An 11,622-nucleotide genomic window follows, 5' to 3' on the forward strand; every position below is an offset into this window, starting at 1 on the left:
CCCCGACAACCAGGTGTTGTTAGTTGCCGTAGAAACTGTGGGGGGTTCTTGTGCTGAGACTCCTCGCCCAGGCTGATAAACTGCATGCGCCACAGACCATGCACCGGGTTGGGCGCTTTGAGGCTTTTATCCTCTCTGCCTCCCTAGGCGGTTCCAGCATTGCCCCCCTTTCATGGAATGGGAAACATGCCTGACTCCTGAGCTTGTGTTTTCTTCACTGCACTTGGGAGCAGCTTTTCAGGAGGGTCTGGGGAACCTCTCAGAGCCAGCTCACCCTCTCACTCTGTGGCTCTCAGTTCTCTTGCATGCGATGGCCTTTGCATAGGCTGTTCATTCCCCTGGGAACCTCCATCCCCATCTTTGTCTGCTTATTCACTTCAGAATCTGCAAGGGTCGGCTCAGAAGTCACTTATTCCTGAAGCTTTACTCAGAGCCTCCCCGGGGCTGTTGCTGCCCTCAGGCCGTCCTCTCACAGCACTGATAACAGCTGTCCTTCCCCATCCTCTCACCACCTCCACTCCCACCCCAGGAAGTGAGACCCCAGGGCAGGGACAGAGCTGCTGCTGTATTCTGTGTGCCATGGCCCAGCAAAGGGAATGTAGGGAGGGTAGGAGGTGCAGGACAGCTGGGGTTAGGGACTGAGGGCTGGGTGTCGGAGGCTGGATCCTGCTTTAGTGGAAGTGTCCCTTTAACAGCGACTGGCCTGGCCTGGCTCGGGCCCTGCTTTGCCTCCTGTTCAGCTGTGACTGCAGCTACCATGCTGACTCATGTGCCCGCAGCTAGCAGGAGCTGGCAGCATGGGCTCCCCAGGGGCTATGACAGGCTGGGGGCTTCTGGATTATAAGACAGAGAAGTATGTGATGACCAGGAACTGGCGGGTGGGCGCCATACAGAGGCTGCTGCAGTTTGGGATCGTGGTCTATGTGGTAGGGTAAGAGAGAAGAGCTTTTGGCCAGGCTGGAGGGGCAGGGGAAGAGGTGGGGGGTGGGGTTTGGTCCTGCTGGGTTGAAGTTGAGGGTTGGGCTGTTTAGGGGCTGGAGGGGAAGGGGGCAGATTGGTTCGGGGGCTGGGGGGAGGTAGGCAATACAAGACAGGAGAGCAAGAACAAGCTGTATGTTTGTCCTGTGTGCCCACCTGCCTCCTTCCCAGTCCCTCCCCACGGCCCCACCCAGGGGGCACAAGACATCATCCTTAACATCTGTGAGAGCTGGAGCAGTAGCCCCAGAGAGACCACCAGCTATATCTCGGGTCAGGGGAGTCTAGAAGCTGGGAGCTGGGTCTAGTGAGGCTGGGGGTGGGTGCTGGCTGGGGAAGGTGATTGTCCGAGGGCACTGGCTCTCTGACACATGGCTGGAGCTTCTGTCTCGTTCAGGGGGTCTGGAGTGGGAAGTGGGGCCAGAGAGGAGGTAGGGCCCACGATGCTGGACTGGGAGCCTGTAGGGTGTGGGGAGAGAACTGAGCATGTAGGGCCCAGCTCCGCCCCTGTCACTACACGCTGGGGACACACCACACTGCCCAACTTCTCCTCCCCAGGTGGGCTCTCCCGCCAAAGGACCGGGATCTTGACCCCCAGATTTCCATCACCAAACACAAAGGGAAGTGGCCGACTTGGTGAAGCCGCCTCAGGTGGGGGCCCTGGTGCTGCAGACGGGGGCGCAAGTCCTTTCCCCGCTGACCGCTTGAACACCCGCCATGCAGCCAGTGTGTGCGAGAGAGAAGCATGTGATGCCGGAGATAGCTGGGGGTTCTCAGGAAGGCCTTCACAGAGGAGTGACGCCTGGACAGGGCTTTCAGGGATGTGTAGGAGGTTCCGGTAGAAAAAGGTACGGGTTGAGAAGCCAGGCCAGAGAAACTGCATTTCCGAAGGCTGCCAACAGAAAAGAAGGGGGTGTTTGAGACTAATGGCTTGAGCTTGAGAGGGGTGAGGGGTGTGGGAGGGCTGGAACCAGAACTTCCTGTAGCCCTGCTCCCTGATGGGGGCACCTCTGTCAGGTGCTCCTCCTCCACCTTCTCGGCTGCATTTTCCTCCTCCCTCCACCCAGCTTATCCACAGCCTTAACTTCCACCTCTGGTCTTCTGATACCCAGGGTGTGTGTAGCCCCAGTGAACACCTGCCCAGAGCACAGCTGTCTTCCAGGTGCACACCCACATGTCCAAAGGTCAACTATTTCCCTCTCCTGGCGTGGCCTCTGTGACATCCACTAGTTCTGAGGGCTCTGACATCCACTAGTTTAGTGCAGCAACCAGACCCGTGACTCAGCCTCAACCCCTTCCTGTCCCTTCCAACATGTTTCACTACTTGCCATGCCACGCCTGCATGAGACTATGACCTCCTAGAGGACCCTTAGATGCCCCTCTCACCCTTTCCCTACTGCTCGATGCACACCACTCAGTAGCCAGGCTGAACTTTCACACCAGGCATCCTCAGAGCCTGCAGCCCCTGCTTCTACTCTCAGGAGCCCCCCCACCCCCCAATGATGGTGGCCACCCATCCCTCCTAATCCCAATGACTGCCTCTCTCAGCACCCTCTGCACAGCCCTCACCTTCCTTTCCTGGGCATGCATTCCCCAAATTCAGTGTTCTTGTGGGCAGCACTGGAGGGTCAGCCTCCCCTTCCAACATCCTTGGCCACCCTTTGACCACAGGCAGAGCTTTCTGTCTTCTCACCTGTGCCCTGCCATGCCAGTGCTGCTGTGTGTGGGATGGGAGACTCACCTCCTCTCCATTCTGGGCAGGTGCCGGGCCCAACTCTCCCCTGGATCTTCAGTACTAGAAGCAGCAGGCTGTTGGAATATTCTGGTTGATGCCAGGCATGGTAGCTAGAGCCTATAATCCCAGCTACTTGGGAGGCTGAGGCAGGAAGATCTCTGGAGCCCAGGAGTTAGAGGATGCAGTAAGCGTTGATGACACCACTGCATTCCAGCCTGGACGAGTAAAGTGAAACTCTGTGCACCTGTAGTCCCAGCTACTCAGGAGGCTTAGGCAGGAGAATCCCTTGAACCCAGGAGGCGGAGGTTGCAGTGAACCGAAATCGTGCCACTGCACTCCAGCCTGGGTGACACAGTGAGACTGTCTCAAAAAACTAATAAATAAGAACGAAAATAAAAGATATTTTGGTTGAACAAATGAGAAAGAAACTTGTCTCAAGAGATGGACATGGGCACGAGGCTTCCTGGTCTCAAAAATGGCCAGAACCCTGCCAGCCTCCCATCTCTGCTTCAATCTGCCTTATGGGGGGACAGGGTTAATGACTGGACGGGGCCAACATCCCTTCCCTCATAAACCAGGCTGCCAGCTTCCGGCCTTTCTGGTCGATGCGAGCCCAACCAGGCCAACCTTAAGATTTGCCTCCTAGGGAGAAAACGTGTTCTTCTTGGTGACCAACTTCCTTGTGACGCCAGCCCAAGTTCAGGGCAGATGCCCAGAGGTGAGTTTGTCCAGGATCCTCCCAGCAGACCCCTCATTCCTCCACCAGCCCCAGGTGGCCACCCGTGTTTCCCTTTCCCCTTCCCAGGTGGCTGAAGGCTCAGCATGTGCTTAGTGTCCCCCAGGCACTGGGCTACATCTTTGTGTGAATCATTTCGTTCAGTCTTCACATATCCCCACAGGAATTCCTGGGATCCCCATTTCAGAGGAGAAGACTGAGGCTCAGTGAGGTTGAATCACTTTCTTAAGGCCTCCCAGCCTGTGGGTGACAGAAACCCGAGCTCTGGGCAGCAGCAGTTTCCATGAGGTACCCAGGCCCTCCCATCCTGGTCCTGCCTCTGGGTACTCTCCAGGTTGTTAGTGTGACACCCAGAGCTGGGCACATGCTCAGGGAGGCTCCAATAGCAAGAGCCAAGCAGTGGCATGATCATGGCTCTCTGCAGCCTCAAACTCCCAAGTGATCTTCCTACGTCATCCTCCAGAATAGCTGGGGCAACAAGCACAGGCCACCACACCCAGATAATTGTATTATTCTATGTAGTGATGGGGTCTCACTGTGTTGCCCAGGCTGCTTCCAAACTCCTGGACTCAATCAATCCTCCTCCCTCAGCCTCCCAAAGTGCTGGGATTACAGGTATGAGCCACCAAGGCCAGCCCAGGACACGTTTCTTGAGAGACACAGATATCTTTTGGTCCCGTGTAGTAAGAAACCAAAGTTGAATAAGCTTATACTTACGTTCAGCAATCAATGTTTCTGTATTATATCTTATTTGGAAGTGATCTAGATATTCAACAAATAACCATCTTTTAATTTAACTTAGTTTGACTTTAAGGTTTTAGATTACCGAAAAGATTTTGGATTTTTGTGTGTGTGTGTGTGTGCACTTTTGTCACCCAGGCTGGAGTGCAGTGGTGCAATCTCGGTTCACTGCAACCTCTGCCTCTTGGGTTCGAGCGATTCTCCTACCTCAGCCTCCTCAGTAACTGGGATTACAGGTGCCTGCCATCATGCCTGGCTAATTTTTGTATTTTTAGTAGAGTCGAGGTTTCGCCATGTTGGCCAGGTTGTTCTCAAACTCCTGACCTCAGGTGATCCATCCTCCTTGGCCTTCCAAAGTGTTGGGATTACAGGTGTGAGCCACCTTGCCCGGCCAGAAATTATCATCATTATTATTGTCATTATTATTGAGACAAGGTCTCAATAATAGTGGGAGTTGGCTGGAGTGCAATAGCACAATCATGGCTCACTGCAGCCTTGAACTCCTGGAAATTATTTTTAAGTAGACATATTTTATAAAATGTAATCATTATTTAAATAGTATGTCTAGCAATAAGTCAGTCAAAAATAAAAATTAAAACAATAAAAAATTATTTATAGCTGGGCACAGTGGCTCCCACCTGTAATCCCAGCACTTTGGGAGGCCAGGACAGGAGGATTGCTTGAGGCCCAGAATTTGAGACTGGCCTGGGCAACATAGTAAGACTCCACTCGACAAGAAAATTTTTCTAAAAATTAGCCAGGCATCATGGTACACACCTATAGTCCCAGCTACTCAGGATACTGAGGCAAGAGGAGTTCAAGGCTACAGTGAACTACGGTCCCACTACTATAGTTTAGCCTGGGCAACGGAGCAACACCCAGTCTCAAAAAATAATAATTATAACTTATTTACAAATTTTTTCCCACTTGCATTTATATAAGTTTAGTTTGTTTAACAATTAGATTTGAGGCTGGGCGCGGTGGCTCAAGCCTGTAATCCCAGCACTTTGGGAGGCCAAGGCGGGTGGATCACGAGGTCAGGAGATCAAGACCATCCTGGCTAACACGGTGAAACCCCGTCTCTACTAAAAAATACAAAAAACTAGCCGGGCGAGGTGGCGGGCGCCTGTAGTCCCAGCTACTCAGGAGGCTGAGGCAGGAGAATGGCGTAAACCCGGGAGGCGGAGCTTGCAGTGAGCTGAGATCCGGCCACTGCACCCCAGCCTGGGCGACAGAGCGAGACTCCGTCTCAAAAAAAAAAAAAAAAAAAAATTAGATTTGAATTGTGAAAACTTCATGAAACATTAGACAAAGCTAGTTATTAAGTTTTATTTTGCTGGCAATTTTTTTGACATATATATTAGGCAAATATCAAACATTATTGAAGTAAAGTATCTAAAATGTTAAACATTCAACACTTTTTTTAAATCTCATATGAGCATACTAGGGGTTGTTCTAGTTAATTCCTCAGACACTTTTGTTTTTTGGTTTTTGGTTTTTTTTGAGACGGAGTCTGGCTCTGTCGCACAGGCCAGAGTGCAATGGCATGATCTCGGCTCACTGCAACTTCCACCTCCCAAGTGGTTCCAGTAATTCTCCTGCCTCAGCCCCCCAAGTAGCTGAGATTACAGGCGCACGCCACCACACCCAGCTAATTTTTTTTATATATGTATTTTTAGTAGAGACAGGGTTTCACCATGTTGGCCAGGCTGGTTTCAAACTCCTGATCTCAAGCGATCCGCCCACCTTGACCTCCCAAAGTGCTAGGATTACAGGCTGAGCCACTGCGCCCAGCCCAATGCCTCAGATACTTAAGTTTTAAAGATATGATAAGATTTACACTTTCAAGGAACTGAGAAAGAATGTAGATTTTCTCCAAGAAGGAGTTTCAGAGCATATTTTTTGTTATCAGAGATCTAGGGTGATGTTTATGGTTTCTTTTTCCTAAGAGTACGATAGTTCAGCAGATTTTTTTGTGGTTTCGGCCTAAACATGGGAATGCCTGGAGCTGATGAGGTTTGATGACAGAGCCCCAGGAAGTGGGAGGAATTGTAAGGTACAGTGAAGCAAGCCTGGCTGCTCATTCCCAGAACCTGTGTTAGGTCTGTTTTCTGGCTATCAGTATTTACATGTCACCTGTATATCTTGGGCCTGAAAAACAGGCTGGGGTGCTTTCTGTGAATCTTACAGGAAAAGGGAAGATAATTAGGCAGCTGGGCATTGAAAGGATATTTGGAGAAGTTTTAGGTCTAAAAGAAATTTGCTGAGGAGATAGGGCCAAGTTTTGAGGAGGGTAGGTTTAAGTCAGGGGCCCAGATATCTGAAAGATCTTCAGGGACAGGGACTTGGGGATTAAGCAGAGCACAGGTGGATGGAGGAGGAGAATTTACAGAGGATGCAGATTTTAACTTTTATTCTACATCTGATTTCTGCTCTTTAATGTTGAGGAAGATTAAAGGAAGTCTCTAAAGCTAACCATTATATTTCTTTTTTTTTTTTTGAGACGGAGTCTGGCTCTGTCACCCAGGCTGGAGTGCCATGGCGCCATCTCGGCTCACTGCAACCTCAGCCTCCCAGGTTCAAGCGATTCTTCTGCCTCAGCCTCCTGAGTAGCTGGGGCTACAAGCACGTGCCACCACGCCTGGCTAATTTTTGTATGTTTAGTAGAGATGGAGTTTCAACATTTTGGCCAGGATGGTTTCAATCTCTTGATCTCGTAATCCACCTGCCTTGGCCTCCCAAAGTGCTGGGATTACAGGCATGAGCCACAGTGCCTGGACTATATTTCTTTGTGTCTTCCTTTTGACTTGATCTTTCTCTAGTTACCAATAGGACAGTTGTTTAGGATGAAATCACCCTTTTGTGTGGGGGGGCGGGGGCGGTTTAGAAATGGGGTCTCACTGTGTTGGCAAGATCATAGTTCACTGCAGCCTCAACCTCCTGGGCTCAAGCGATCCTCCCACCTCAGTCTCCCACAAAGTTGAGATTACAGGTGTGAGCCACCACACCTGGCCAGAGCACTCTTTAAAATACTTTTAGACTGGGCACAGTGGCTCATGCCTGTAATCCCAGCACTTTGGGAGGCCGAGTCAGGCAGATCACGAGGTCAGGAGTTCAATACCAGCCTGGCCAACAAGGTGAAACCCCATCTCTACTACAAATACAAAAAATTAGCCAGGCATGTTGGCAGGCGCCTGTAATCCCAGCTACTTGGGAGGCTGGGGCAGGAGAATCACTTGAATCCAGGAAAGAGAGGTTGCAGTGAGCCGAGACTACGCCGCTGTACTCCAGCCTGGGCAACAGAGTGAGACTCTGTCTCAAAAAAAAAGAAAAAAAGCTTTTAGATTCAAAAGTCCAAATCTTCAATGTTATACCTACTTTAATTGTGACTCAAAACCAATAAGCCTTTTTATGGCTTAAAATCAGTATGCCTTTTCTGGCTTAACCGGAGACACAGAAGAGCATCCCAAACAGGCTGGAAAAGATGCAATCCCCCTCAAGATCCAAAGTCTTTCTCAAGATAGCCTAAGCAAGCAAATATCCTAATTGTTATCAAGGCAATGAAAGCTGAGACAAGTAGGACAAACTCCTCTGAGAGCTGAAACCGTTGGACAGAGACACTGTGTTTCTGATTCCTGGGCAGCTGGCTGGCAGCCTAACAACGACCTGTCCCCCAACCCCCCCAGCTGGCAGAAACCAAAGAGAAGATTTTCATTGGTCACAGAGCCATGTTCTCAAGACATAAAACAAGATATAATAAATCACACAAAAGACAGAGACATGGAAAACAAGCTGTATTTCTGGGAGGCTGTGAGTCAACAGCCACTATGTATGCAGAGCCAAATACCAAACTCAGAAGTGTGAAATCAAATAATTCTTTTTTTTGTTTGTTTTTTGAGACAAGGTGTCCCTCTGTCACCCAGGCTGGAGTGCAGTGCTGCAATCGTGGCTCACTACAGCCTCAAACTCCCAGGATCAAGCAATCCTCCCGCCTCAGCCTCCTGAGTAGCTGGGACTACAGGCGCCTGCCACCACGCCAGGCTAATTTTTGTATATTTAGCAGAGACGGGGTTTCGCTGTGTTGGCCAGGCTGGTCTCAAACTCCTTTCTCAAGTTATCCAGCCACCTCGGCCTCCCAAAATGCTGGGATTACGGGAGTGAGCCACCGCCAAACTGTTGGATCTTTACATTACTATGAGCCTCGGGAGGAATGTGGCCATGTGGCCTGAGGCATGGAGTATGCAATTGCAACTTCTGCTTTTTCCTGTAAATGGTTGGAAATGACTGAGCAGCATCAGAGATAAGATGCCCTCAGAGCTTGCCTTCTTCTCACGGAATGTTGAAACAATTTTCCTTGGAATGTAGCAAGCTGTACTAATCGAATCTAACATACTGGATTTGTACACAAGATGTTGCAATCCTGCTGGCACTGTTTCTGTTTCTACCTTAGCTTCCCCACTTTGGAACAATGACCCCAACCCTTTGGAAGCTGTTTCCTGGGTGTCCATCCTCAAGCTTTGAACTAGAATAAAAATCATATTTCTTTTCTTTTTTTTTTTTTTTTTTTTGAGACTAGGTCTCTGTCACCCAGACTGGAATGCAGTGATGCAATTATAGCTCACTGCAGCCTCAAACTCCTGGGCTCAAGTGATCCTTTCACCTTGGCCTCCCAAAGTGCTGGGATTACAAGCATAAGCCAACGTGCCTAGCTGATATTTTCTGAATCTCATTATTTAAGGTTGACACAAGAGTCGTAACTCAAAGAATCAATTCTTACCAATGCTTTTCTCCTGCCAGTTTGAATTTGGAAAGGGACAAGGAAAAATTTTACTCTCCTCTTTCAACCAGGCACTACAGACAGAGATCCAGAAGAGTTCACTTTGGTAAGAATTCCTACCTGTGCCTGCTTTTATTTGTTCTCCCAGGATCCCATCTTTAGGCTTGAGAGGATCTCATCCTTGTCACCAGAAACTGTAGGGGTGGCAAAACTCCACTTCCATCCCTAGGGTCTCAGCTGGGTCCAAGAATTAAATTGACATACGACAGGTTAACAGGAGAAAAGCACACAAATTTATTTATATGCTATTCTACATCTGATTTCTGTTCTCTAATCTTGCTCACAGAGTCCCTAAGGCTAGCCATTACATTTATTTATAAATAAGGGGTGCTGGAGTGCGGTGACGAAATCATAGCTCACTGCAGCCTCAAACTCCTGGGCTCAAGCTATCCTCCCACCTCAGCCTCCTGAGTAGCTGGGACTACAGGCACATGCCACCCACCACACCGGTCTAATTAAAAAAAACAAAAAAATTGTTGAACCGGGGTCTCACTATATTGCCCAGACTTGTCTTGAACTCCCGGACTCAAGCAAGCCCCCCTTGGCCTCCCAAAGCACTGGGATCACAGAAGTGAGCCACCACACTCAGTCCCACAAATGTATTGGGTACAAGTTTTACATGGGTTGGGAACCCTCATAAGGACATATGAAGACCCAAAGAAGAAGTTAGAGTCTGTTACTTATACACTGAATTGGACAAAGAATAATAAGTTATGAAGAAGCAACTAAATTATGTGGGGAGGCTTAAAAGATAAGAGTGTTTTAACAAGGTTTGTACAGAATTCTCTCATTTCAGTTTCTCATCCTTGAAGATAAGAATGTTGCATCTTTCACATGGCAACTTCATCTCTGCATTTAAGAAATAGCACAGGCTGGCTGGGCGCCGTGGCTCACGCCTGTAATCCCAGCACTTTGGGAGGCCGAGGCTGGTGGATCACGAGGTCAGGAGATCAAGACCATCCTGGCTAACACAGTGAAACCCCATCTGTATTAAAAAAATACAAAAAAATTAGCCAGGCGTGGTGGCGGGCGTCTGTAGTCCCAGCTACTGGGGAGGCTGAGGCAGGAGAACGGTGTGAACCTGGGAGGTGGAGCTTGCAGTGAGCCGAGATCGCGCCACTGCACTCCAGCCTGGGCAACAGAGCGAGACTCCATCTCAAAAAAAAAAAAAAAAAAAAATAGCAGAGCCCAGGTGGGGTGGCTCACGCTTGTAATCCCAGCACATTGGAGAGGTTGAAGCAGGTGGATCACTTGAGGAAATGAGTTTGAGACCAGCCTGCCCAACATGGGAAAACCCCCCCTCTACTAAAAATACAAAAATTAGCTTAGTGTGATGGCGCACGCCTGTAGTCCCAGCCATTCGGGAGGCTGAGGCAGGAGAATCACTTGAACCCAGGAGGCAGAGGCTGCAGTGAGCCAAGATCACGCCACTTCACTCCAGCCTGGGTGACAGAGCAAGACTCTGTCTCAAAAATAAAAATAAAAAATAAAATTAAAACGAGCTATTCAGCCATGAAAAGTCATAGAGGAATCTCAAATGCATATTATTAAGGGGAAGAAGCCAGCCTGAAAAGGCTATATACTCTATAATCCCAACTACATAAGATTCTGCAGGCCAGGCGCCCCGCAGCTGACGCCTGTAATCCCAGCAGTGTTGGAGGCCGAGGCGGGCAGATCACGAGGTCAGGAGATCGAGACCATCTCGGCTAACACGGTGAAACCCCATCTCTACTAAAAATACAAAAAAAAAAAAAAAATTAGCCAGTTATGGTGGTGGGCACCTGTAGTCCCAGTTACTCAGGAGGCTGAGGCAGGAGAATGGTGTGAACCCGGGAGGCGGAGCTTGCAATGAGCCGAGATCATACCACTGCACTCCAGCCTGGGTGACAGAGTGAGATTCCGTCTCAAAAAAAAAAAAAAGATTCTGCAAAAGTAAGACTGGACTATGGAGACAGGAAAAAGATCGGTGGTTGCCAGGTGTTAACAGGGAGGGATAGGCAGGGCACCGAGGGTTTTTAGGGCAATGAAACTACTTTTTAGGGCAATGAAACTGTATGATACAATAATGGTGTGTATATGTGTCATTACACATTTGTCCAAACCCACAGAATGTACAACCCGAAGAGTGAACCCTAATGTAAACTATGAACTTTGGGTGATAATGATGTGTCAATGTAGGTTAATCGATTGTAACAAACATGACCCTCTTGTGCTGGATGTCAGTAGTGGGAGAGGGGGCTACACGTGTGTGGAAGGAGGAAGTATATGGGAACTCTGTACTTTCTGCTCAATATTGCTGTGAACCTAGAACTGCTCTGAAGACTCTTTTTTTTTTTTTTTTTTTTTTTTTAGATACAGGGTCTTGCTATGTTGCCTCCTAGGTTCAAGCTACCCTCCCAACTCAGCTTCCTGAGTAACTGGGACTACAGGCATGTACCACCATTCCCAGCTAATAAAGTCTACTTTTTTTTTTTTTAATGCCTTTTTTTTGTTTATTACTACATGAATATTTTCAACATATATAATTACTACATGTATACGTTTAACATAAAAAATATGGTTATACTGAGAAAATATGTACTATTTTGAAGCCGGGAT

General features: G+C 48.8%; 1 long non-coding RNA gene across 1 annotated transcript; it reads left to right on the top strand.

The window, feature by feature from the left end:
- The first annotated feature begins 1,556 nt into the window (after window positions 1-1,556).
- LOC105480679 (uncharacterized) lies at window positions 1,557-11,497 on the top strand. Its single transcript, XR_011613893.1, has 3 exons — window positions 1,557-1,823; window positions 3,357-3,428; window positions 11,377-11,497. It is a non-coding gene; the product is annotated as an uncharacterized lncRNA (long non-coding RNA).
- Window positions 11,498-11,622: the final 125 nt, after the last annotated feature.

Source organism: Macaca nemestrina, chromosome 15, assembly GCF_043159975.1.
Source record: "Macaca nemestrina isolate mMacNem1 chromosome 15, mMacNem.hap1, whole genome shotgun sequence".
In the NCBI taxonomy this organism is placed as follows: Eukaryota; Metazoa; Chordata; class Mammalia; order Primates; family Cercopithecidae; genus Macaca; species Macaca nemestrina.